The 26226-nt window shown below is 36.2% G+C and overlaps 1 protein-coding gene and 1 long non-coding RNA gene across 5 annotated transcripts in view; both read right to left on the bottom strand.

Moving 5' to 3' along the window:
* The window catches only part of LOC149661988 (irregular chiasm C-roughest protein-like), a 189720-nt gene extending 185978 nt beyond the window's left edge, over positions 1 to 3742 (bottom strand). For 3 of the 4 annotated variants that reach the window (XM_089843575.1, XM_089843580.1, XM_089843576.1), the window contains exon 1: positions 3276 to 3741. The gene's annotated coding sequence lies outside the window, so the exon portion shown is untranslated. Of the gene's footprint in view, positions 1 to 3275 lie in introns of all 4 variants that reach the window. The other variant, XM_089843579.1, reaches the window with a different exon arrangement.
* A 3752-nt stretch (positions 3743 to 7494) lies between these two features.
* LOC149661987 (uncharacterized) lies at positions 7495 to 25482 on the bottom strand. Its single transcript, XR_016369127.1, has 3 exons — positions 25392 to 25482; positions 25275 to 25316; positions 7495 to 7888 (listed from the first exon to the last, which is right to left on the bottom strand). It is a non-coding gene; the product is annotated as an uncharacterized LOC149661987 (long non-coding RNA).
* Between the last annotated feature and the right edge of the window lie 744 nt (positions 25483 to 26226).

Here is a 26226-nt window from a genome sequence, read left to right as displayed (position 1 = left end):
TACTACCCCTTTAAAATACATATAAATTAAGGTTTATTTAAAATCTTAAAAAACAAAGAAGTTTAAATTAAGTATAGCGGTTGACCTCGTATATTATCGAGAAAAACAAACAAAACTTTATTTCTAAAGAGCTAGCTGCTGGCGCGATTTGCATTTTCAAAGTTAAATTTAACAGCACTGTATTATTATTAAGAACCGAGTTTAAATATATTTAATGGAAAAAAAGCTGAAGCGTAATTGCGCGGGGTCGACCGCTTTTCCAAAAGGACCATTAAGCTGTTTATTAAAATCGATAACTCATATGCCCTTTTGAAATTATTAGGCCTATAACTAAGGGGTTGTGTAAAAGCTAGACTAAAGTATTATACAACAATATTCCGTATAACAGAAGGCCGTATGGACATCTGTTAATCTGCTATATTTTACCGCGTTTGCATCGAATTATTTCCCTAATTTATTTTTATTTTTATTTTAATACAAAATATTGTAATAAATTACAAAATTTTAGCCTTTTTAAGCCTTTTCTGCGTACCTTTCAAGGGCTGGTTGACGTTTTAAGCGCTATAAAACTAAATATATAACGTTCGGAATTGAAAAAAGAAAATTGGTTAGCTATGATAATTAATTTCATTTTAAAATATTATTATGTCATTTTTAAAAAAGAAAAAAAACCAATGAAACCACGTAAAAATACTTGATTAAGCTAATGATAAATTAGGTGTTTCGGCAATAACAAAGCTCATAAATTAATAACAAACTGTTTTAAAGCTCCATAACTTAACTATACACCTATTTAGGCATTGCTTAACCTATTTAGAAAGTACAGCTATTTGAACGAAAAGAAAAATGGTCTAAAAACACGAATATAATTTTCAAAATTGAAGCAGAGAGGCCGACACCAGCGCATGAGGAACCGCTACTTTGAGTAGGAAAGGCTACTCTATTACTTCATTCAAATAATAAAATACCGTTAAATTTAATTTCAATTTAAGTTACTTTCACACGATTAAATATAATGACCATCACATCACAATTAAATTGTTTTTGATAATTTCGTTACTTAATGATTTAAAATTGTAATGAGCTTGGCCGACTTGATTTAAATTCGAAAATTTGGGGGAAGGGGGGTTTAATTTAGCTTGCAAGATAGAAACGATTTGTTAAGTTCAACCTATGACCCTACAGTTGAGGCGCCTATAGCTATATAGCTAGCTTCGTCACTTTGTCGAAGCTAAAATTCTAAGCGGGTCTACAATGGAATGGGACTAATTGTTGTCGGATTCCAATTTAGATTGTATAACACTGCTACGTATATATATATATATATATATATATATATATATGTACCTATAGTTACAAGTTTGAATCGGAATGCTACGCCTATTAAATGTTAAACGTCGAAACGTTGCGCTGCTCTAAGTCGATTTTACTAAGTTTCAAAAGTTAATATATATGACATTTAAGGTTTGCTTTACGGATGACTCTTACTAGGATATACAGGGTGTTTCTAGTAAGTTTGACATAAATTAAGGCCTGGGAAATCAATTTTGAGTCAAAAATGTATAATTTATCTCCATTTTGAAACTGTACGGGCCGCCATACTGTTTTCAAGTTAAGATTGGATCGAGTATTTTACGGAAATTTTAGAAATCATTGCCTAAATAAGCTTCTTAATTAAACTTAAAGAAGCTTGGTATTAAATACGTCTGACAGTTTTTAACGAAGTGTCAATTAAAAAAAAATAAATGATAATCCCAATTAAATAAATTAATTAATTAATATAATCCAGACATAAACTCGCTCCATCATTTATCGACATAAAAAGGGAGCATCCCTAGACGGGATTTACAACTTATGATTAATTTCACCTCTCCATCTTTTTTTTTTTAAATAATTAAAAATAAAAACCACGTTAGGCTTAGCATAAAAACTTAAGTAATGGGGAAAAGCTTATCCCAATAAAACGGCATACCATACTAACTTTAAATGCGGGTAAGTGGGTGGGGGGTGAAGAAAAGGTGCATAGGGGGGGGGCTAGAGAAAGGTAAGGTTGCTACGATACAGTCATAAAAAAATCTCAATCAAAAGAGTGAAAAACTCTAATTAACGTAGTACAGAACCGCTTAAATCCACCCCCAAATATAGGTAGCGTTTATTTTTCTCATTTACTAGATTTTGAGCGAGGAAACGAGACCTTATAAGTAATTCATATTAGCTTTACGAGCCAATTAAGAAGCAGATGTTACGTTGTTTTTCCCCGGCCCGGACTCCGACGGAATGAAAAATAAAAAAAAAAATTTCCCAACTCTTTTAAAAATCTTGTTTCTGGTTTATAAGCTTTGGCATATGAGAGGGAGGAACTCTTTAAAAGCTCGCCCTGGAAAAGGCTTACATTACGAAACATTGCTAAATTAGTATACAGGGGAAGCGTTAAGCTAAGACTAAACAAGGATTAATTAAAAGTTTACTTGTTACGGGGAGGGCTAATTAATTACGTATAAAAATTGGCTTATCATTTGTATTATAAATTTAATTTATGTTTATAGGATGAAGATGCAGTTAAAAATCAGAGATGCTCTCAAAAATACTGGCTGGCAACACTGAAGGGTGGTTAAACTAAAGGGGGATAAAATTACTAAGTTCATTTTAAAATTAAACCTTTCCCATTTTGAAATTTTAATTTGAAACCGTTTTAAGTTTAAAAGGATTCAGGTAATGAATTTTTGAAAATATTCATGAATGTTTTCCCTTCAATATTCATGGTAAGTATTGAATAAATTCACAATAAGATTGACTCGAGTGACCGGGATTAACTTTTGGCGCGTGATATAGGCAAATTACGCGGGAAAAATGGGTAAAAATATACGTTCAAAAAAATGCAAAAATAATCAAAAATTTTCCAAGGTACAATTTGATACATCTCTAGGCTTAGCGAGAGCCAAGAGGGAAACGATGATGGTTTTAGGTATCCAGTATCCAAAATTTTGCAGACACACAAAATAAAAAATTACTTGGGATTCAGGATTTTTCACGTTATCGATCATGCATATCAATCGGGTATCAATTTCAAATCCCGCAAAAGGTCGCGCGACAAAAATATATCTACACACACTTCAAAAAGGCACAAAATAAGTAACACTTTGATGATCACGAAAAACAAAGGCAATAACAAAAAAAAAATCAACCCCCATCTGCCTCCCGTTTTGCAAAAAAAAAAAATTAACACAACACCAATTCACGCATTTTCGCGACACAAATATTATTTTAAAGCTTACCATTCTGAAGAAATCCATCTTGATGTTGATTATAATCCAGGAGAAGTGATAAATATCGCGAAAAACTTGAAAATGATGAATAAAAAACCATCAGTATCTTTCCGTAGAAAATGTTGGGGTCAAAATTTGCGTTCCCGATTGACCCGTACCCGACCAAGGGTCAAATCGCGGAAAGGTTTACGTCCTTTCGTTGGAACCGAGCCGTTTAAACCGGATAATCGAAAATTAAAACGGAAATAATTCTACGCGACCGCGCGAGGAATAGTTCTGGAGGCCTATTTTTGCGCGAAAAACCGGACCGAGAAGTCAAGAAACTTTTTAGCCGAAAAACACGCGCGATAAACGCGAGAAGCGACCGCCGTAGTTCAACGTAAAACGCATCAACTCTACAGCCGACGGTTGCCGGCGCTCTAGCATCGTTCCAAAAGTTGCAATAGCTTCGCCCGCTCTCCTTGGCCCCGAGGCGAAAACGTCGCTAGTCGCCGTCTCCCCTCCCTCCCAGATTCAAAGTTGCATCTCCTCGAAACGTTGATCGTAGCGCCGCCAATGGTGGACCTTGGGAAACTCAGGGGCGCGTGCCGCTCGTGTCGGAGATCATTCGCCTTTCGCTGCCTCTAATAATCCCAAATATTTGGACCAAATCCACAGTCTAGGCCTACTCTTGTTTTTGTTAGTTTTTTTCCTCACTTTTCATTGCCAACTGATGAAACACTTTCCTAATAGTTTATTCAACTCCGTACATTACGGTACGCGAAGGGAAGGGAAGGCGCCAAAACGCTCATCTTCAACAAAGGCTAACTTCTGTCACAGCGATGGATGTTCTCTATACTCTTCAAAAAACTCTATAAATCTCTTATATACTAAATAAAAATTTAAAAGATGGTTTTAAATACTTGAAAGTAATAAAACTGGATTAAGTTACAGCATTTAACGCTAATTTTTAAACTAAAATTACAATATTTAAGTCCTCATATATCACGAGACATCTTTCAGCGTTATACATCTACTCATTTCTACTGGAAAAGGGGGATTATGACATCTGGGGGAGGAAAATCTCAAAACCGTTTGAACTTGCGGGAGGAGGGGAGATTAATTTGGTTTGTTTCGTCTTTCATCCCCCTTCTATTAGTCCCCGCTACTACTTTGTATATTGGAGTGGAAATGACGGTTTCCTTAGAAGTTTTTAAATTACAGCTAGGTCTCCTTAAATACTACTCCATGGTGAACTTTTTTACCAAACGCTCATCACCCCACCCACCCTCCGCGGTTACCATGGCAACCTAAACTCCCGCTCGAAATTAAGCCTAGTAACGGTTAAATCTGAAAGACAATGGTTTAGCTTGAGTTTCGTTGGACAAGAATGTTTATAATTTCGCGTTTCAACGTATCGGGTAATGACTGCAGCTACTAATTACGAGTTTAGAAGGCCTAATTAATTAGTTTCAACTACTAGAAAATAATTCAACAATCATGTAAGTTAAAAATGCCGAGTTTTTAGGATTTTGGCGTAAAAATGCAACGTGTTAAAGGTGTTTTTAAGCAAAATTTAATAAAGCATGATGAGAGATAGAGGCATTTTAATTCAATAAATGTTTAAAGGAAGAGGATATCGATATATCCCGCGGTTTTAAGGCGCCGGTTATCCACATTCCACCCTTATATATATATATATATCTTTTTATAGCTCGAGTCTTCCATTTGACCTCTCCTCCACCCCTATAAAATATTGGTTAGGATATAAATATTTTTGGATTTCCTCTTTTGACTCTCAGAGTGTCACGGCGGCGGCGGCGGCAAGGTCGATTTGCATCCCGTGGTTATCGCGCCACAAGGTCGAATTGGGGCTTCTTTTACCAAATACCCTCTATGACAGACAGCCATGCCTCCCTCTCATTTTATTTCCCCCAAGTATCTTTCCTGGATACTAGAATAACGTTTCTGCAGTTTCTCTCCCTTCGTAACGTTACGTGAAAGAAATCTTTCCTATTTACGGGACGCTTGTATTCAAAACACGTCTTTTGTTCTCTTCCGTTTCTCTAACACCCCCTCAGTTTCTTCCCCCCCCCTACTCTGTCAATCCTCCCACCTTTTTGAGGAAACTGAGCTTCCTTCTCCTGAAAAAAGCAAAAAAGAATTAAATCCCTCGTAGCTAAGGCCAAGGCTTAGTTCCGAATGCGGAATACATTCCTTTCTCCATGCAAATGCCCAGCGCCCTGCAATTTCTGCAACAGAGTTTAGAGCTTGGAATTTCGATAACGATTGATTGCCGCTCCTTTTTCTATTAATTTAAAATTGGAATAAATTATTTAGACGTAGATTTATTTTATTTGGGAAAACTTTAATGGCGTATTGCAAACCTTGGATTATTTGGATGGTCATCTTCATTTGAGTTTGTTAATTAATATTACTAAAAATACACAGTGATACGTAGACACTTATTAGAGATTATTTAACTTTAAATTTTCTTTAAAATCACGTTCCCACTAATTTAATTGACAATATTTACGAAATAAGTAAATACCCAACTTATTAAATTTCATAATTAGGTTTGTAATTAGGCCTTGTGATTTTAATTTTCAATTATCGTTAAAAATCTCGTTTAATTCAACGTTATTTCGGAAATTGAATTTTTCTTATCAAATGTCTGGTAGCTTTAAATGGCTCCACTATATTTTTACTATACAAAGTTTGAAAGAAAGATCCATTCGTACGGAGCCCAAGGGTTAAGTAAGTTTGCGAATTTTTAATAGATAAAAAACTTGTCGTTGACTTTTGAGTGTGTATATACTCGATAGAACCAGTTGAGAGAGTTTCGAAGCTTTCTTTTTCTGTGTCTTTTTCTTAAGGTATTAAAATAGAAACACGTATTATAGACGTACATTTGATCAATTGGCCTAAAGGCCCTAAAAAGAGACACAGTGCTTGGGAAGGAAAAAAATCCTTAGAATTTGCGGCCGGGCCCAAATTGCATTACCACCATAGCCAAGCTTAGATATATAGCATTAGGAATATTACAGAAAATGTTCAGTCTCAAATCTTTCCATTAGAAAAATTTAATGGGTCTTTTTTAATAATAGTCTAGTATAAAGTGACTGTACAAAAAAAGAAATCGAAAAAGGGGGTACGAATATTAGAATTATTTCTACTGCATTACAACAGCGGTTATCCAAATGACGTCTCCTCTATGTAGACGAGGGGTCGGACATTCAAACTAAAATTTATCATTATAAATCAATCTAAAAATTTTCCCCGATTTTTTTTAAATTCGAAAATTATTTTAATTTCAAGATACAAATCGGAATATTGCGTGTCCGATCCCTAAATCGCGTTTCAGTCTTCGAATGAGTAAAATTTAACATTGAAAAACTTGTTTCTCTTTTAAAGTTTTATTCGTATTAAGTTTGAAGCGATCGCTTAAAAACCGGTCTGTTTGTCCGTGGAGTGTCTTTCGAATATTATTTTCTCGCGATAATCAAAAATAAATTTCAATTTTAAAATTTGGGGAATTTCTTTATAATAAGTTATTATTATTTGATTAATTATGTTGAACCATAAAGGGTTATACCAAAGGATTACCCCAATTTTTATTTCTATAATATGATTTTAACGTTTTCCTGTTTGTGATGTCCTTCCCTAAAGGCAGTTAAAAAATTTAAATCGCGTAATATCGGTGCCTCCTTTCAAACTATTTATACATAATTTTAAAGAAATTATCCCAAACAAAGCGTACATAATCCTAACTTTAAATCTATAATTACTTTAATGCGTATACCTCGAGCGAAATCCGTTCTGTTTTTTAGTTTTTTTTACAATATCAAAGGGAAGACAACCGTGATCTTTCGCTTCCAACTTTTCGTGACTATTTAAATCTATTAAGACTTAATCGACAATTAATAAAAAAAAAAAATAAAAACAAGAAAACAGTTTTTTCTTCTTCTCACTTTTAAACTTCAAAACATTCCGAACTGCGCGATGCGATGAGATACACAGCAGCACATCCCAATCGTTTTAATAATTACTATCATCCGTTCATCAATAAAACGTAAATGACACTAAACCAGTAATTATAATTTAATGTTAGCCCTCGGTAATTAAGACAATAACCCTTTCAATCTGATACGCTGAATTGTTGATCCCAAATTTGCATATTATTCACAATATTTTATTTTTTTAATTGTGTGGCACTAAAATTGTTTCTTTTCTTCTATATAAGAGAGGAAAAACCTGTTTGTGAATAGATTGGGATGAAAATCGGAATATCACCCTCCTTTGTTTCTGAAATACCTATTAGTTAATCGTACGGATAAGCTACCGCACCGCATTACAAAATAGACAATAAAAAGTGGCTCCCGCACGCTTCAGACATTTGTCCTCATTATAATTAACAGTGATGCACATTCGTTTTAGCAAAAACCGCGTACAATATCTTTTTAAAAGTGTACAGTACAAATTAGTGTTCGTTTTCTCTCTCTCTCCCTCTTTTTTTTTTTTTTTTTTTTGCGCTAATCAAGGATTTGATCCGTGCGCGAAAACGTGTTTTCTTACATAACGATTTCTTGTCGTACTTTATGGGGTCGTCGTAATTAAGGAGACCTTGCTCGAACCCCACTCATCTGAATTATAAAAAGAAAAAAAAATTATAATAGAAGAATCGAATTAAGTCTTTTGTTAAGTTTTTTTATTATACAGTATAAAGGCTTCCCTTCAAAAATTACCTAAGCGTTTACACCAATAATCATTAACCGTTCATTAGTCGTGCCTATTTGAATTCGCAGTTTAATGATATATAAAATTAACATAGTGTTCAAAGGGTTTTTTCATTATTATTTAATTTCATGTGGTTTTTTTATTATTATTAAAATTGTCCTACAATTCTTGAATTAAGAATTAATTTTTTTTCCATAATATTTGGAAATAAATATCCAGTTTTTATATAGAAATCATTTCCTTCTGAACTTAATCTTACGACTGTGATAAAGTTGACCCCTTTTCAAGTAACTTATACTGGATCTCACGCTCGCATTTTTTTTGAAGATTATTTGTGAAAGAAGCACCCAAAACATGACCCAAAAAGGGCGCGCGATTTAATACCATCGCAAAGTGAAAAGGTTATGAGATATTTTTTTTGTTGGATAAACGGAGTTAAAAACAACTGCGGGTCGTGAGAGAAACTAAGAAAACCGAGCAGAGGTCATCCGCTTCTTTAGTTTAGCGGAGGCGGTTTCACCTCATTTTAAACTCAATTTTTAACAAGAGGAAAATGGTTTCTATCTCGAATTTACAAGAGTTAGGCCTTGTAAAAATGGTAATTATGGTAGAACTATTATTTTTTCACTTAAAACCTGTATTTGTTTACGCCCCTTAAGTAAATGGGTGTACATTTTTGTCACCGTTTAAGGGGTTAAGTGCCTCTTCACTTAACTTTCTTTCGTTAAACTATAAACTTCAATTTAAAATTTTAATCAAAGTGGGACGTTTTTCATTAAATGTTTTTAAAACCATTTTACGCCTAAATCCCTAGGTTTTAAGTTATTTTGAGAGTGTCTTTAAAGGCGGTTTTCCTTTAATTAGTTACTTGTAGTGGCTTAATTAGCAAGTTAAATCAGAACCGAGTTTAGTCTCTTTAAATTAGTGGGGTTTTTTTTGTCATAATTATGTTTTTATCTATTTCAAGTTAACTTTTCTTTTAAACGCAACTTATGCCACTGCATTAAAAATAATTTTAAAAGTTTATAAAAGAAAATATCCTACTAGAGAAAGGAATGATATTTTTAAAGAAGAAAGTTGGCGGCGTTCGTTGTGTGGAAAAGAGGTTTTGATTCCAATCCGTTTATACGACGCTGTTTGGAAAGAGATAAAAGGGTTGGCTCTACACCCTTCAATTCTTATATGGCAAAGGGGGGAGGTAACCCCCAGCAAACTCGGCTTTTACTCTATATACACCTTTTGTTGCCAGTTCCGAGGCCATACCCGGCTTTTCTTATCACTAAAAAGAGATCTTAATCTGAGGAGAACCGCGCCTGCGAATTGGGCTTTGCCTCTGTGAACATTCTCTCTCTCTCTCATCTTTTTCTCTCGATTTTCCTCCCACGCCTCTCACATATTCTCTTCCAAACTCCTCACTGAAACATTTTAAGATAATTACTATTTTGTGAAAACCTGGGTCTGTTTTGACAAGATATCCCGAACTCGCGACTGAAGCGAAATCAGACTTATACGAATTCGCCATGGAATCGTATAAACTCAACAGGGAATGGGAAATTTCTTTGTTGACATTTTTTCTACTTTGGTAAGTCAATGAAGAAAAAGCCCTTTTTCTCCAAAATATGTCAAAACCGCGTGGGAATCAGGTCAAAATTCGAGAAAACTTTCCTTATTAATTAATCAAAGTTACGATCTAAGTGAATATTTTTAATTTATCCGGGATTTTAAAATTATAATTTGCCGGAAACGCAAGTTTTATATTTTAAGATAAAATCGTTTTGTTATAAATGATCGAAATAAGTAAAATTTTGTTCTTTATTAGCATTTTCCGAATATTGCCTTTAAAAAATATAGGTGTAAGATGTAAGACAAAATACCTTTCAAGGTTTACTAGGTTTACGTACTATTCTTTTAAATTTGTAAAATGGGCCAATGGAGGCCCCAATGGGATGATGTGCCGCATATATGAAGTCGTTTGTACAAAAGGAATCTCTTTTTAATGAAACGGCGCACGTTATAGCAACCGAAAAACCGAAAATATTAAAGGAGATAAATTTAATGTCGCGAAAAAGGTATATTTTTCTATAACGATATTTTTGAAGTCTCGTAACTTCTTACTCAGTCTTAAGCCGTTCCTTAGAATTTCTGCTAACTCTCCACCTATTTACCGGGTTTAAAGTCAATATGAAACCACGTAAAATTTCGCCACAGATCCTTGTTATTTGAAGCAAAATATTTTTAGCTTACTTTGGCACTTTAAGAAACGAGTAAAAAAATTCTGACGGAAACCGCATTTTCCTCTTTTTCTAATCGTAGATATAGGGGACACGAGAATGATAGGGGACAGGGGTGTACCAACGCCCCAGGGTCAATTTTCTACACCAGATACCACCCGTCACCCCTAGCACCCACTCGTACGTACACACTCAAAACTTCTTTCTTAAGTCGCGTTTTTTTTTGTCAGTTAATTCCGGACGCTACGTTTCCCCCCCCCCTGCTTCTTCTTAAGAGTTCTTCTTACTCCAAGATCTAGCTAATATCGCGACAGGTATGTGGTAATTAAAGCCCCGTGGGCCATCCCAGTTCTGGTCTCTCCGTGCGTGCCACAGTCGGTGAGGTTCCACAAATAAAATTCAGAGTGAAACTTCTAAAATATTATTTGATTTTTGATCTAATGTGGTTCTTGCACGCGATGTAGACTCTATATGAGACGCGGTAGACTATATTTTTTGGATGGGAGGTTGGAACTACGAAAATTTGGAATGAATATACAATAAAATAGGGTTCGTACGAGCCTGGAAAACAGACTGACAATATTAGGGAAATTATTTTAGTGTAAAAAATTCTGGGAAATTATTGTAAGTAAAATAAAACACTATGGTATTTATGAGAAGTATTCTTTAATACACGGGTATTTCAGGGAAATGGGGATTTGGGAATTTTGTACGAACCCTGATTTGATATTAGATTAATGGAGTCTCAAAGGGAATATACTGTATTAAAGAAGTTTAAGCTTAGAGAATATCACCGAATTTTTCTGTGAATTTTGACAATGGGATGGACGTAAAGGAATTAGGCCTGTAGGGTGCCAGAATCTATTTTCAACAAATTGACCGCAATTACTTTGTTATATACGAAGATGGGATTATTCTCTTCGTGGATCCCTTATCGGTTTCGTTCAAATCTCGAATTTGTCTCCCAGCCAATGAAGGCACGAGGTCTCTTTTTCTTATCATTATCATTTCTACACCTATTTCTAAAAATTGTTTCGTCGACGGAGAGATTATATAATTTCTATTCCCCTTTATGTATCCCTCCCTTTTAAATGTAAATCTAGTATCTACGTCATCAGTAAACGTAGAAACAACCACGGTTTCTAATATAGGTGTAATTGTACATACATCTACACTGCTGTAAATTGTCTTGAATGACGACGATATTATCGAGCCACGATGGAATGTATTTTTTCATTTTTCTTCTTTACAATACGTAAATGTTTTTAGACAAGTGTACATCTCGTTTTCAACGCCCTATAGCTTCGGTTTCATGATCCATTTGAATTTGACTATGCATGGAAATCAGTTGTTTAACCTTGAAATTATCTCGTCTATTAATAGTTTAATATGTAGATATTTTCTCACCGGATGTTACGACGTCATCATCCTGTCAAAATGACTTTTAGTTTTGTCTATTTTAGAAATATTTTTGATTTTCAAATAACAAAATTAGCTTATTAGTTCTAATTTTCAACTAATTCACACAAGTATATACTTGAAACGCGACCCAGCACTTAACGAAGTTGTTCGTAAACGTGACCTTCCCGAATGTTTATTAATACTTAATCCTCTTACCTTAGTCACTAATTAATGACGAAAGGTGCAATTTAATTTTTAAAAATTAGCCTCGGAAAAATAAATTAAAAATTCTTTTGCGGGTTAAAATTCACCTTTACCGTGTTTTCGTTTCACCAACCGTAATTCGATTCCGCGGCAAAATGGAATCCTTAATTTTACTTTTCGACAAAATTCTAGACCCCTGTAGCTGTATATACTCGAATGTATAACCCCATTTCCAATTAAGAAAGCGTCTTTGCTTAATATACGGGGTCGTCCTGGGTTTAAACAAAATTTTAAAGCCCTTGGAATTAGATTTTCAACGCAAAAATGCTTTGTCGTATAGTTTATAATTAATAGTTTTGACGAGGCTGGAAAGATACTCTTCCGTTACGTTCATTTCACATCGAGTTTTCTCCATTGACGAAGCTCGATACGGGATCTTTTAGTTCGGGTTAATTGGGATTTTTATCGTGGAATTGCTCATTAGGGATGACCGGCTTACGTATATAGGTTACACCTTCCGAGTGAGTGTCCCGGTCTCTGTCCCCTTTGACATTATATTTTATCTTTTAAAGAATTCGGCGTGAGGTTCGATATTTCTACTAATGACATTTTGCTCGCGTGGTGGAAACTCGGAATCGGGGCGACACCCAAATTGGAACGTTTGAAGAGAGTCGAGCCCCGAACTATTGTTCCTACCTTCTCTTCCTTTTAATATGGATACGTTGGTAGCGCCCCGAGGTGCCTAAATCAACCCCTAGCTTAAGCTATAGAGCTTCGTATCTATCTAGCTTTGTCCTTCCCTTAATAACATACTGGAGTCCCCGAAATTTCCAATTTGGCTAAGGGATATGCTCGTATTGGAGACACGCCGATTAAATATCTCTCCCCCAGTTGACCGTTGCCCATTATTACAACACGATTTTCCCACCCTTGAATTCGTCAATTCCCAACTTCGTGAATAAAGAGGTATTGAAATGAAACTTGATAGATACAACGGCGAAGAAGTAATTTTTGTGAACACGACTGCACTTTAAACAGAAAACAGTGTTGAGAACTTTAGAGCGCCCTTGATATACTAGATTTCTAACCTCCCTGGGCTTTTGTATCGACAAAGAGCTCAGATTTCTGCGATGAAGATATCTTGAAAGAGATTTGTATAGTTAAAAACAAACGAAATTAGATGTGACGAGACTTCTTTGCCTTCTGGCAAGGTCAGGTTTCTATCTCTCTCTCTCGACAAGTCATTAGATTCTCATTTTCCTAAGAGTTTTAAGATCTACTGCTATAGAATCGTCAAAATGTTAAGGTATACGTCGGAAAATGTAAAAATATATAATTGACTAAAACCGTGAAATAGTAATGTATAGGGACTTTCGAAGGTATATACGATTCTTCCAATTCGAAGTAACCGGTGAAAGAATGCCCTCCAAGGGATAGGGCACTACTAATAATGTATCTGAACCAAAGGGGAATGCCACAAAAAAGGATCATTTCTTTTTATTATTTTATTATTTCACTTTGATGCCGAACCGATTCTAATGTACGGCAAGTCTGATATGGAAATCTCTCATCTCCCGGCGCCCGAGTAATTTAAGGGCTTTTAATTTGTACATATTGTGACGTCTGCTTTGGTATCGCCCTGACATCTAGCTTTAGTTTCGAAAAACGCTATTTTAACTATCCGTATTAATAATAGAATAGTTACATAAACCAATTAGCACTGTTTTCAATTAAGAATTTACGAAATGATTATTTAAGTGGTCATTTCTAACTGGCTACTGGCTTGTTTTTATAGGTAGCATGGTGAATGAATGGCATTGGTTGACCTTTATCCGTGAAACAGCAAAATTGAACACACGTAATCATCTGAACGAACTTCCGAAGAATCAATATCGGTTGAATAATTTGATCAAATTTGATTGACAATAAATTCTTTCATCCTGGATTACCATAACGGACCGACTCGTTTCTACGAACATTTTGACCGACTCGTTTCTACGAACATTTCGACCGACTCGTTTCTACGAACATTTCGACCGACTCGTTTCTACGAACATTTCGACCGACTCGTTTCTACGAACATTTCGACCGACTCGTTTCTACGAACATTTCGACCGACTCGTTTCTACGAACATTTCGACCGACTCGTTTCTACGAACATTTCGACCGACTCGTTTCTACGAACATTTCGACCGACTCGTTTCTACGAACATTTCGACCGACGAGTTTCTACGAACATTTCGACCGACGAGTTTCGACGAACATTTCGACCAACGCATTTCGACGAACATTTTGACCTACGAACATTTTTTGAACTTACGCCGAAATACTACACGTCCAACTATTCCATCTGAACCTCGCCAAGTCTACAAAATAAGTAAGTCAATTTCGTACCATTATACCAACTAACCATTTTGTGTGTGTATAACAAATTGGTCAGCAACTCGTGAGGTGTTTGCCCCTCAACCCTAGACCGACGCAATTACGAATATTTGACATACCAAGCCCTGATATTACAATTACCTAACCGCATAGTCGTCTGTCTGGAAAAGGGGTTTGAGATCTTAATGTTATTTAAACGAGGAAGTTGATCGCGGTTACCGATAAAAGCCCGTATGGTTCTCGGTGCGGCATTTACACCTTTTTATAGCAATTCCGATAATTTCCATTCACCTTCCCGGCATGCACTGGAAATTTATAGTCTTGGTTATAAATTTCAATTAATTCGTCATGTCACGAGCTAGCGGCGGTCGCGATTGCATTTTTATAGTTTTGGGAAAAGGAATAAGGTAAAAGGAATGGAAAGGGGGTGCAGGTGAAGGGGTAAGGGAGAAAAGTCTCTTGATTTATCGTTCGTGGGCGATATTCCCGAAAGCATTAGCCTAAATGACTTTTAATCACCCGAAATGGACCCCCGGACCTCGATAAAAATCTTCTGGCGTACACGCGGAAATCTTTCTACAAAGTAGACTTACTTACTTGCTCGACGTAACATTTTTGGTGCGCCCACCCCAGACCGATATGAAATGATTTTTATACTTGGGCGAAAGATTTAACGCTTCATTTACTTCGATGCTAAGCTACAGGGAAAGTATATACAATATTGTTCATTGCATGGGATTCCTCCACAACCGTGAGGGGAAAACGTAACATTGTTTTACAGGCTATGCGAAGAAATATTTAAAGTAGGTATATACACGTTCTTCAATGAGGCGTATCAGCACGAGCTATCTCGAAATAACTGTACCCGATAACCTTGATCTATTTTATTGATTTTCAATTAGCTTTATTTTAAAGGACATTGAATATTACAAACATTTCGAATTAGGCCCTTTTAGCTTTGTTAAATTCAAATCTCCCAAACATTTTCGCAATCTGTAAGCATTTTGAACTAATTCACAAGAAATAACTTTGAAAAATTGAAATAGACAGGTTAATGGAAAAGTTCATTTGTTATTCCGTCAAAATACGTGTAAACACGAACTTAAATCTCTAGATCAATTTCCGCATTTTCTGCAGTGAAAACAGTTGGTAATATTGGAAAGAAAATTAGGACAATATAGCTAGCTACAAAACGGATAATGAAGTTTAAACACGAAATTTACGCAAAGCCAATATTTTTAGTTTATATCTGAAGTCCTTTAATATCTTTTGTTCTCCATTTCTTTTTTCATTTCAACTCGGTTTCCATACGAGATATGTCATTTTAATCCTTTACTAATGTCGATAGACATATTCGATTGAATTATCATATATTTTTGGGCTAGGCTTTCACTCTTATTTAGCCTACTAAACTGAATTACCATTTATAAAGTTAGGTTATACAACAGAATGAAAATTGTCTATACGTTCCTTCAGCACGCGCCAACTCCATTAAAAGGTTAGTGGCTCGCGCCCCTTTACAGATCTCCAGACCCGCTTCGCGCATTTTTTATTATTGCTAAATTACATTTCATTCCATTTTTTGGGATAAAAAGAGCAGCTCTCGGAGCATGTGCTCACTCTATATCTCTATCTAGCTAGCTAGTATATGCGCGTGGTTTTATTTTTTGCTCGTATTGTATAGTATAGCGGGTTGCCTTCTCGTGATCCTTCCAATTCACCCATATGGCAAAACTCAATTGTAGTAATCTAGCTATAGTAGCCCGAGCCGAACTATAGACGTTAGTGGTGACTCATGCTTAGTCCGTGTTAGTTCGATCTATCGTACAGATTTCGAGCTGTAGAAGAAGATGATTAACCTATGGTTATCAAATACCCATCACTATAGCTGAGGATACGAGGAGAATCAGTTAATTTTCCAGTTTTGGATAAAAATGATGCATGGTCACTTCAAATTTAATACTTTGTGTTTATCTACTTCCAATCACATGCTCGTAGGAAAAAACCCTCTGGTTTGTTTCGTTTTTTGTGTGTGTACCTTTTTACTCGCGTTATATACTCCCATTGGATCCACCTACAATCGCTTATCTAACTATATATATATACGGGAAATATAATAGCTAAATGTGCTCGGAATCCCTCAAAATCACCCGAGTTTTCCGTAATAACATTAGTAAAACATTATAGGCGTAACTTCCAACCACCTAGAGCAAACTGGGGATGGAAAATAAAAGTACTATATATTTAGGGAAGTTAATGTAATACAGGGAAAGGTGGGGATTGGGGAAATTACAGCGCGTGGGAGGACTGAAAAAACTGCCGTTTTTATGTTAACTCTATTTTGGTTCCGAAGGTAAAATGAAATATGTCTGCATGTATGGCAGTAAAGCTCCACTTTGCCAATATAAAGGGGAACCTTTTGGGACGAAGGGGGGGACTGCTGCTTTTAGAGGATGATCTGGAAAATCTGATCGCTTTTTAATGTAGCCTCGGGGGGAATGAGAGAGAAGAGAGAAAGAGGAAGCTTTAGAATTATACCAGAATCCCAGGACGCGTTTTTAAGCTCGTTTGCTCTCCGGTATCCGCTTCTTCTTTACCACTTCCCCTCGCCAACCCGATCTATATGATGATGATGAAATACAATTCTTTAATTATTTTTATTTGAACAGTTGAGATTTGAGTATTAAAGGGTGTCCGTCCGTCGGTGCAGCCCGAAGGGGAGTGATGCTATGGATAACTTAAATTATTAAGGAAACGCGCCAAGCCTGTTTTATTACTTTTTTGGTTAAGACACTTTGGTGCATGCGTGTTTTATAAAAGGAAACCGTCCGTTAAAAATTAATTAGGCAAGCTAATTTATTTGTTATAAATTCATTGTCCTCACTTTCTTTGAAATCAACGCGAGCTTGATTTCGAAATTTATTGAGTTGTCTCGATCGGAGTTTGCTCTTCGTGGACCAAAATTTAATTTCTTAAGGTGCTATTTCGATTATAATTTGAGCCCGGCATATTCCGAGTGGTCAGTTATTACAGTCTTTCTTGTTTTATATAAAGGAAACGATGTCTAGAACTGAAGGGAAATTGTTTTTGTACAGCGATAATTATCGCTATTAGCGAAGTTGAGGACGAGTATCGCTTCTCTTTCTCTCTTACTCGGCACCCCCGGGCACTTATATTTAATTCTTTGTAATATGGATATTATGGAACGAAAGCACGCATCCTATCATTTCTTTTTTGGGGTCTAATCACGAGCGCATTGTTAGACGATCATTATAGACTCGACAACTGGAATCTATATATTTTAATAGAGAAGTTAAGAATTGCAACCCTAAGGGCGAATTCGTTAGTTATTAGTTACTTGAACCTATCCCGAAGGGAATTAACTAAAAACATTTAACTCCGATTATATCTAATCAACGCTGAGCACACCTGTTCTGAAAAAGTAAAGAATATCTTAACCTGTCTAATATCAAGGCACGCTGCCTCGCCAGGAAAATCAACGGTCGATGAGGTCTATCTCATTATACTATTTTGCTCCTAAATTATTTCTTTTTTATCCTAACCGATAGGTTCATGCTAAATTTTATATATATAGCGTCTTCTTGACCTTACTATAGGGTATCGACATTCAAATCACGGTGTAATTTTTATAATGAGGGGGATTTTAATTTTATTTTTATGTATGCAAGCAAACAAGTTCGATTTGAAAACGTTTAAGGATTTGCGTGAGTTGAAAGGGGGAACTTGCTCCGAAACCTGTATATCAGGCGAAAAATAATTTGGATGTTTTTGTATTTTATATTATGGGTGTTTCTGAAAGTTCTGTCAGTTATTATGGAGGAAAAGGGGTTCTATGGACGATTTTGAGTCAAAAATGTTCTGTGACATTATGCCGTCCGTGCCACCTATTAAAGCCTAGATATAAGAAGAAATTTGCATATTATTTTTAATTATTTCTTCTCGGGTTTCATTAATTCAAAACGATGCACTGCGCGAGATTAATTTTTAAATTATAATGTTAATATTGGCTTTGCATGTTTCAATTTGTACTAATATTGAGTTAAATACTTAGAAAAACTAATACATCGTGTTGTAAAGGCGGGAATAAGAAAAATGTATGCTTCTTTTGCAATATCTCGTTATGTTTTTGGCAAAATACAGGGTGTGGCGCTTAATATTATCGCCGATAGCGAAAGAATACACGAGTGATACCATACACTTTTTTTTAAAAAAGCCCGAAGGCAACAAGCGCTTCCAGGCGCCCGAGGCGGAAGATTATAAATTGGAAAATACTTAGCTTGGAATAATAATAGTAGTATGTAAGAAAAAAAGTTGATCAGTTCAGTTTTTTTCTCTTTACCTCTCCCGGAATAAGATGAAGCTCGAGTTAGTATAGTGTATGCATGTCTACCCTTTTCTCTTCCCCCCTCCAGTATTTTCGATGTATTTGCCAAAAGCTATAGCTTCTGAACGTGATTTTCTTAAAATGATTGGGCCTTTTTCTTTATTTTTTTCTATGAAAAAAAAAGTTAAAGTTGACACGCGAAGTTCGTCGCACTCTTTTACACCGATGCCGTTCGTTTATTTGAATTTCGAACCAACGCGGTGACTTCGACGCACACTTAGCTAGATACTACGACATTTCTCCGAATTTCATTTTTCTCATTTCGAGTCTTTCTTTCTTGAAACTGAGGCCAGTTCTCTCATTTTCCTCCAAATGATTAATTAAAACAGGACGGAAATAGAATTGAAGGGGAGGAAATTTCCAATGATCTGAAAATTCAATTTGTTTTACTTTGTGTGGTGGAATGGACGGGTAAGACGAAACGAGTATCAAAGGTGGAGTCTAAAGTTTCCCGTTTCCGTTCTTAAAACACAACACGTTTCCTCATGAGATCGGAAAGACAACCTAATTCTTTTAATTTGTAGATTGATTTTATTGTTATTGTTATCGATTTATTTGGTTTGTTGAATGTTTACACGCAAACTTTGGGGTTTTTTTTGGTTGGTCTATTTGAAGGATGTTTTTATTTAAAATAGTTTTATGGGAAAATATTAGAAGCGATAACGCGAACAAATCCGTATCGATCAATCAGAATTGGTTGCCGTTAGAAACGATGCTATATGGGGATCATAAGGGATAGATGGAAACAGGGAAGCCCAAGATGAGCGAGCGCGCGTGAAAAGACGATACGACCCTGTTTGCTTCTCTTTTGATTTCACGCGCTAAAATCTCGACCATCGTCTATAGGACTTTGGGAAAAAAGCTTGGACGAGAAAAATCTGGAAAGTCACATAAAACGTAAAGGGAGTTTATGGAAGGCGGGATTGGTTTCGACGCCAAGGTTGTTGGAAAAAGAAGAAGAAAAAAAAATGGGAGAGAAGTCAACCGTCACTTTCGTGACCCACGACGATCTGTCATTCTTTCATTCATCAAGGAATGGGGATCCCCGCTTTCCTATAGCTAACTTAGCCCCTTTTTAAAGAAAATATATATATGCCAAGAAATACATAAGATGGGATCAAAAAAACAAGCGGGGTTTGTGAGGTCATAACACGTCCGTCTCCGGGTTTCATTAACGCCAAATTCTAGGTTGTTATATATTGGTAAACACACTAGAGAAATAAGGAGTCGAGGTATCGTGTGTACTATAGCGACAAATTATAAAGACATGTTTGTCAACTAAACGACAGAAAATATGGGGTTATGTTTACACGCTCAATAACGTGTTCGATTTCAAAATTGAATGTATGAAGCTAAAAAATCGATGTCGTATTTTGCTGTCGATAGAAACTTTTAAGGCCTTTTAGAAGTTTTTCAAACTTTTTATAAAACGCCCTTGGGAAGGAGAATGGTAGATTCGAGAGAAAGTGTGGATGGCCCCATGCAGGACCCCCGAGTATCAAGTTATTATTTCGTAATCAAGAAATTAGAGGAGACATTCTTTGGTCTATACATATTATAAGGACAGTTTTTTTTCTTCAAGATTTCTGACCTCTTTTAGCGAATGTTGAGAAAGAATTTAACTCTCGTTTGAAGAAGTGCGTGAACTCTAGTTTTATTTTCAGAGGCGTTTCACTTCGAAGCAGCGAAGTCTTGGGCAGCAAACCAAATACGTGATAGTTTCTTAAAAAGATCCCATATTTCAATATGACTAGGCTCTATATATTAATACGCGTATCTTCTCGAACATTGACTTTATACTTAATAACGGGTATTGTATTAAACGGGTAATTGTTCTTTTCAACACGTAGTAACATGGGAGGGCGAATTTTGTTCTAAGGCTTTTGTGATGTTGGGTGCCCTAGCTGATCTCTCTCCCTAGCACCTATTACGTTTCCCGGGGACGCTTACGTAGATTAAAGGTTTTTGGGCAAATCTTTCATGGGCGTTGCCTTTTTTCTCCCGATATTTTCCATCGGTCGAAGGAGGCAGTTTTCTTGATTAAAAAGCCACCCGCGCATTGCTGCTAAATGTTTGATCTGACCGCGTCACGTGCACGGCAAAGGTCTAGCGCGCGTGAAACTCGCGCCTAGCCGATTATCTTAATGGGCAACGAGTCCCTTATACCTATATAGTATTGTTCCGAGAAAGCCATTAAATGATGGATTTGAATAAAAGGATAACGCGCTTTCAATCTATTGGCTTTTGTTAAACTGACTAGACGTGTTAGCTAACCGTGAAAGACTTTCAACAAAGCCCCCTCGCTAATTTGAAAGATATCTCTCCATTTTCCGAACATAGATCCAGGCCAAAAATTATGTTGTAATAGCTAGATCTTTTAGGATTTTTAAGTCAATGAAGAAATTACAATGCATTAATTGCATGCAGAGTCTGAAATAAACTTGATGTAAATTCTGTCCGCACGTTTGGATCGAACCAACCGGGTTGTCGTATGGATGGTGCGTTGTAGGTATGGGAAAATGTTGTAACAAAGAGCTTGGTGGTATAAAGCGTGGGTGGTTCTTTGGTATATACATTAAAGGGGAGAAACGTATTAAAAAGAATTATTTTTAGTTGGTCCCTTTCAAAGAAGTGCCGATAACGGGCGTTAGAAAAATGAATGATTAGTCCGTTTTCTAATACGCGAGCTTTTGCTATGCTGGACGAAAAAGGGAATCGTCCCCTTTGAAGGTACCTTTTCCCTAAGACCTTCCCATTAGTCGGCCGCGCGTACCGCGAAAGGAGAAATTAATGTAATTTTTTACTCCTCTTCACGAGTCTCTCGCTCTCTCTTTCTTCTTCTTCTCTTCTTCTTTTTTATCCCTTCGCTTCCCCTTAGCTTTTCCACGATAAATTAACCATCATTGGCGTCCGTCGAGGGAAGAAGAAAGAATAGAGTGTAGAGAATCCAACTCCTCCCATGCCCTATTATAATGGCTATTATTCTTTTGACACTATACCGGCACAGCCGCAGCCGCGACGCGCTTTTCTTTTTTATCGGAATTGTGTTCGTCCTTATACTGGTAATTACTCGTATAATTCCGCAGCGCGTCTCCCCTCAATTTTTGTCTCTAATTTGCGTTAATCATAATCGATAACCTCTTTACGTAAAAGGTCAAAGGTTGTTCCCAATGTGGTCATTATAGTACTGGACATCGCTAAGAACCAACATTCAAATATCGCGCCAAAGGCGCCAAAGCACACCAACGATTTCTCTCGGCCTATCCTCGCCTTTTATACCCCGCGACTAGGGGCGGGTTTTCCATCATGTGTTTGGCCGTGAGATGCCATTGGTGTGCTTTGGCGCGATATTTGAATGTTTGTTCTTACTTGGGCGCGACAATAGAGTCCTGTAAGTGGATTTTCACGCAGGCGTTTGGTTTGGATCAACCTGCATGAACAATTAAGAAAATGGGACATTTTCCATTTGCCATGCAAGCTCGGGCCATTTAAAATATTATTTAGTAACGTCTATTTATAAAAATAATTCAACTTAGATGGATGGAATCGTGCATGGTTTCTCATCACGTTTAATTCTTTTAATATACTGACGCGATTTACCTCAATCTCAATCCGTCAGGCTGTTGAGTTCATTCAATGGAAAAATAGGTTATCACGAATTAACGGTGTTTAGGAAAAAAGTCTTTCAACATAAATTTCTTGTTCTTATACATATTTTAAAGCGATTGAATGTATTAGCTAGGGTAACCCGTAAGAAATACCTACCTCTTCTTGTTATATCGGTAGCGCGCATCCCCTGGAACCCCGAATCGTAAAAAGATATCCATTTAAACGATAAAATAAGTAAGTAAGAAGAAAAAAAGGATATGCATGCACTTCCCTATATAGGCGCAGGAAGTTGCTCGGAATCAGGGTAAAAAGCATTTTATTCGATTTCTTCTTTATACACGAGGGTAAATCTTCTTTAAAAAGGGAGAAAGACGACTCGGCGTCTGCTCTTAAAACGACAAAGGAAATATGCGCGACGTTTAAGCTAATGGCCCGTGAGGTCAGAATATCCCCCCCCCAAAAAAAGAAAACGAAACAAAAAGCTTTAAAAGAAGAAGAAGCAACGTGCACGACAGAGAAGACCGTTAGATATATTATACCTTATAAAAAATTCCCAAATCGGTATATAGTGAGGGGAATTTACTTTTTTTGAATAAAACAAACTTGTATACCCTTTTCAGTTTCGCCATTTTTACCTAGTGAAGTACCATACCCCTCTGTATATATTTGCGCCTTACCATACTCTTTATGAAATGCGAGCTTCGGTCCAACTTTAACTTTACTGCATGCAAGTCAGTAGAAATGTTTTTTGTTTTTGAGGGTAAAGTGGTCCGTCCCTTCGTTCACTAAGTGCCCTCCCGAAAATAGTCCCAAAGCTTATTATTTTCTAAAAAAACATAAACAGAACTCGGAAATTGTAATGAAAGACTTTTACTCCCTTCCTTTTTTATATATCATTTCCAGATTATTTTTTTTTATGTAACGAAAATCCTTGTAACAATTCGCCATAAACCAGGACCATGTCGTAGTCGTCTGAACTAATTTTCATCACGAACTAGGCTATATAGGCTTTGGGATTGTGTGTGACATATAACAACGAGAGAATTCTTCATTTCTCGTTTTCTGTATTCCTTAATGGTCGTGGTCATTACTTATGTCACGGTTGGAATATCAAACTAGAAATTGCCGTGGAGATGAGTTACGGTAAAGACTGACTGAATACAGTTCTTAGATGCCTTTTTTACAACGGTGGTATTTAGCTCGGGCACGCTTCGTAAGCGACGACTCCCCTTTTTGCACTTATATAGGAGCTTTTGTTATAGACACGGCTATTAACGCTAAAAACGTTTTGTTTTCTAGAAAGCATGATGAGAAATTAAATACTCGCCCGACTGGTTTTTAAACATTCCTAAGTATACCCTTGTTCTAAACCTCCCTACTCTTCATTCTGATTAATTGCCGCACTTCAACTTTTTCCCATTGTGCAAATTTCCGGTCATAAATGTTTGTGGATTTTTATAGTGAATGGCATCTAATTTTTAGAACTATAATACCTACTCCTTAGTATTAGAAACCCACTTTTTAAAATAAAAAGATTAAAATAATTCTGATTAGATTAAGAATTAAGTTATTACTTGTCGATATATCCCTATGAAATATTTTTTGTCTATATTTTTTCTCGAAGAACTTACTTCAGTTTATTTGTAAGATTTATTTTTTGGGGAGTTTGATTGGGTTTACGCAATAGCGACAATGCAATGAACCAGAACTCAATTTAAGATATAGTTCTGTACGCCTTTCTTGTAACGTTACAAAATTTTATGGTTCTGGACAGTTATTCCAAGTTTCTCTAAAAGTTTTACATTTCTTAGGTGACGCCGTTCTAAAGAATAAAGCCATTGAAATGCTTCTTAAATCTCAATCAAAATACGTTCTCCCTGCCTTTGACACCCAGTACACTTTAAGCTTGGGAAAAATTATACCCTCTTACGGGTGTACAAAATGTGTACGAATCGCGGGGGATGGGTGGGGAGGAGAAAAGCTTCTTAGAACAACGTTATCATCAAAATGGATTGACAATAATAAAATCAATAGAGAATGGCTATTTTTGCAATGGTTTCAAAACGCGGTCCGTTTTCTCTTTCCTCTTTTATAAATGTTTCTTTGCTAGAACCGATTCGCTATAAACGTTAAAAGGGGTCTTCAAAAATGACCGCAAACAATGGAAGAATCGTTTGGGAGTGTTGGGTGGGGGGGGGGAGAGTTGTTCCACTTTGAGACAAGCGCTTCCTCATAAATGTGGTGGTCACTGGCCAGCGACCGAGCAAATTTAATATTGGTTTTTTACCCTCCTTGGTTAATGCATTTCGACTGGTCTTAGATCCAACTACAAAATGTTTTTGTGTCTTAAAATATCTAACATTAGAAGGCTGTTCTTCATTATCTATAATAGTTTACAGATATAAGTTCTCTTTTATGTTTAACATCCGCGTTATTGGTCATTTCGGAAGTAAAGAAAACCGTGAAGTTCTGCAAATTATTATGCATATTTCAATATCTTCAAGTACTTGGATCAATTTTGAACATACTTTTGAGACCGAAAATTAAGTACACAAATTGACGAGATAGCGTCAATATCAAGACGCTGTTCTTACAAAAAATTCTACACTTTGCTTTATTTATCAATATTTTTCTCAGATAAAATTTTTGAAGAAAGTTTAAGTGCAAAGTTTTTTAGGGTTCAATTACGAGAATTTTTTTCCCCGATAAATTTCTATTAAGTTTTTGTACACAAAGTTCTTTAGGCGTTATGGATTATTACTTTCAAAGGCGAGTCTTAGTCTAGACTGACAATAATCTAACCCAGTAAAGTCGATACATTTATGACGATCTGATTACTAGCGGTCAAACTATAGACGGGTATATTAATAGCATTCCCGAAATCTTTTGGTAAACATGTTACCGTTATTTTCAACTTAATGTGTATTTTCCCTTAAGTGCTTAGCCAATATAGATCCATTAGAGTTTTACGGCTAATGTAGTTCCCAAAACAGATACGGATAAATTTTTAAGAAAGGAAAGAATATAAAATTGGTCGAGGAATTAAATTAACCTACTGACCTTTCTACTTTTTGTTTAATGAAGACTTTGACTTGATTGAACCTAATTAGTAGTATCATAAATAAGTTACTTTGTTGCCTCATAGTAGTGGCAAGTGCAATGTTGCCGCGTACTTACGTTTGTTACCTTACATTTTTTGCTTTGCAATTATAGAGATAGGGGAAGAATTAAATGAATTCCGACTGGTCCTTTTTTGGCAGACATTTCGATTCATTCTACATTAACTCTTCCAATGAATCTAGAAAACCATTTCCACTATAATGGGTAATATATCTTTGGCAAATTGGCCTTGAACGTTTGGAAGATTCAAGAGAGAGAAAGAGAGAGAGAGAGAGAGAGAGAGGGAATTACTACGCTTATATGACAAATGAATTTCATTTTCCTCCTCTTCTTTTTCTCCATTCGTATATAAAACGAATAGTTTTTTTAATAGAAGCTAGCCCAAAATCGAATCGAATCGAATCGAATTGCTTCCAGAAATATCACGTTTCCTGGAAGTTTGGCTTCTCCAGCGGTCAATAACGCCTCTTTATATCGATAAAGAGGATCGACGAGTTATCTCCCAAGCTTCAAAAAAAGCCCGCGCGTTCATGAACCCCCGGACCAAAAATATAGACATACAATGATACTGATAAAGTATATAGCTACACGCTCTAGCGTCATTTCAATAGAGTCCATCGCATTTGGGGATCGTGGGACCTCGTTTTTTTCTGCACGGGGGAAAACAAATTTGAAGCTCTCTTCCTTTTAATATAAAATGGAAGAGAATGGCAGGGAGTGAAGGAAGAGAATCAATAGTTAGACAAGAATTTCAGTCATTTTTCATTTTGTTCCGGAAAAAAAATATAAATCCACGCGCCGTAGTTTTAGTAGCTAACCAGGACTCAAATGGAAAAATCCATGCAAAAACGGATAAAATAGTAAACGGGATAGGTTGAGTGAGGGTGGGTGG

Source organism: Phalangium opilio, unplaced genomic scaffold (genome assembly GCF_054372755.1).
Source record: "Phalangium opilio isolate 3A_F unplaced genomic scaffold, DU_Popi_V2 ptg000070l_1, whole genome shotgun sequence".
NCBI classification, from domain to species: Eukaryota; Metazoa; Arthropoda; class Arachnida; order Opiliones; family Phalangiidae; genus Phalangium; species Phalangium opilio.
The sequence above is the reverse complement of the archived record's forward strand: the minus strand, read 5'-3'. Positions and strand labels throughout refer to the sequence as shown.